Consider the following 2867-nt stretch of genomic DNA (forward strand, 5'->3'; position numbering starts at 1 on the left):
GACACCAGTCTGTGTATTGCAGCAGTGTATCAGCACATCCAAAGGAGCACCAACAGCGAACAGAAAGAGCAGATCAGGTTCTCTTTTAAGCTATCAAATTCTGCAAGGTCCAATGAAGTTTACTTTCTCATTGGCGACCGAGACACTTAAATCCAGCTCAATAATCTCAATTGCCACTGCCTGCTCACATTAAGGCCACTGTATCGTACAGCAATGCAACACTTGTAAAGATCTGTACAAGTAATGTATATCGCATGCTGAACGAAGCATACTCGTCAGAAGGGTAAGGTTACCTTTCGCGGTGACTGTTAGTCAATAATTGCGCTGTTTATACCTCTGGAAAGTTTCTGGAAGATTTTTCTCCCCCTTCGGAAAATAATCACTGATACAAATTTGTTTTGTTGTGGAGGCTATGATTCAGTCCAAGATTGAGACCGGTCCGGTTTCCACGCACCCCAAATTGGGCTATTTCTTCCTCCTAGAGGTCTGAGCGATGGGATTAAAAAACCAAAAACTATTAAGTTCCCTGACTGAGAGCATCACTGTTTTGCCCTCGTGCGTCAACACTCTTATGGTTGTTATTTTCCTCTGATACATTGTTGGAGCGTTATCAAGCCCCTTGAATGTGCAGTCTGCGAGTCTACCTGAATGCTTGGTGGGCATGTTTTTCCTCCTCTGAATTATAATTAGTACAGATGGCAGCATAGACTTGGACTGTGGTTTATGTTCATTTGAAAAGCTGAGTTTGACATGTTGCCAGAGCTTTTGTAAGAGGGAATAGGTTGAGCTTCATTGGTGCAGGGGTAACGAGTGAGAGCAGGGTTGACTTAAGATGTCTTAACTGTGTATTCAAAGGGGTAAAGGGACCACTGGGCTAGGGCTACTCCCTGGAGATTAATGAGACAGGCTACATCCTACAGACACACACAGACCATCATCATTCAAACTGACAGGTCGAGGGATGGCACTTTAGGTACTTTTCATTTGAATAGATAACTCTCCTTGGAGATGCACACCATCTCATTACTTATCCTCACTGCTACTGCTGATGTCATCCCCCCCCCATCCCCCTCTGCAGTCCAATTCAGAGCTATAAGGGGTTAAATCTTACCAAGTCTTCCTCTGGGGTTGGATCGACCATTTTGTTGTCTGTTTTCGGTGAAATAAAGAAAGCAAATGTTCCATCATCAAGAAGCAGAGAAGCAGGGATTTGTTCATGGCCACCCAGGCCAGCCTGCACCAAATCATCCAGAACACATGCCCTGATCTCCTTGCTTGCCGTCTCTGGATTCTGGGAATCAGGGATGCTGTCACTCATCATCAGCCAGTCAAGTGGTAAGCCAGAGCTTTATATGGATGCTGAAGTGGAGAGGGTTAGAATGACAACAAGCCAAGCGGCTGGTAGTGTTATTTTTAGTAGATGTAAAAAGTGCACAGCAGTGGTAGCAATTGCAGTGTTGAATAATATACGGTATATATTACTACTGACTTTGCTACAGTCATTCAAGTATTAAACTGGAAGTATTAATCTTGGTTAAACACCTCCATATGCTAAGAAGCTCATATTCTGGGTAACATCACAAATAAAGTCTGTTCGAAACAGACAGTGTGCTGGCAGTGACGCATTTCACACCATATTTGTATTTTCACACATTGAAATCAAGCATAGGCGCCCAGCAGTGTTGCTCACCGGCACCTTTTCCAAGTTTTGCAATTGGTTAATCAAAGAGAAAGAAATATGTTTTTGCATATCAAATAATGGACTGTGGAGGGTTAATTGATGTGCAAATACCAAACATTCAGCACAGCCTTTGAATGAATTGATCAAGTCTTTATTTAACAGCACACAATAATGTGGCTTTTGTTAAGCAATCTGTCCCTCTCAACACTACATTGGTGAATGGCAATCCTCATTTTCAGGGGGGCTTTGAATATGAATGCATGAAAACTTTTCAGACAATGTGCTGAAAGTAGCTGAGACCCTTGTTGATCTCTGCTTCAGTTCATCCAAATGTGTGGGTATTTTGTTTGACAGCACACTCAACAAGGGTTGGAATAATAAAATATGTATTTACCCTTCCAAAGATGATGTGCTATTGGGGATTTATGTTTTCTGGAACCGTGTGTATGTTTGAAACCATTATGCGGCAGTATAGGCATGTTTGGTCTGCACGAGAGGGTCTGAGATTCACTTCCTGACCACACAGAGGAATCAATTCAACGGCTGTCATAACCCTTCAATAAATCTCATGGCTCAATACAGGAAGTGTCGAAGTGCTGTCTGAGGCTCCAACGTGATTTTACTGCTGCTCTGTTGACATGCTCTCCTAACACTTCGAGTCAGCACCAGTCCAACCTGGAGGATATTGTATTCATAGATTCCCAGAAAAACATTTGATATTTCTGAGACTCAACACATGGAGTCACGATTTTTGACCATATGAGCACAGTGTTCTGTCTGTAGTTTCTTTTCTCCTTCTCAATGCATGACCAAGCACCCATTAACCTCATACACACCCTTGGATACGGACACTTTCTTTCAGCGGTCATTTTTTACAAAGGCTTGGCAGTCGTGTCGCTCATGCACCGTGTGATCACGGTGGTCCTACAGACCGACTGTCCTCTCACTAATAACTCTAAAAACATACAAGCTGGATAAGCATAGACACAGTTGTGGTGGGAGTGTAGGTCCATTTATTTATTTTTTACGAATAACCAAACACATGAACCCTAAGGCTGTGCGCTATTGGCTGGTATTGGTAGTGATGTCACATTGTGGAAGTGGCATCAGTTTAAAATAAAGACCATCCAATAGCACTAGACTATGCGTTGCTATCTAATAAGTCACTGTGAGGCTGTATTCAGGA

This window comes from Anarhichas minor, unplaced genomic scaffold (assembly GCF_050575085.1).
Source record: "Anarhichas minor isolate MPS153535 unplaced genomic scaffold, ASM5057508v1 ptg000022l, whole genome shotgun sequence".
Classification (NCBI taxonomy): Eukaryota; Metazoa; Chordata; class Actinopteri; order Perciformes; family Anarhichadidae; genus Anarhichas; species Anarhichas minor.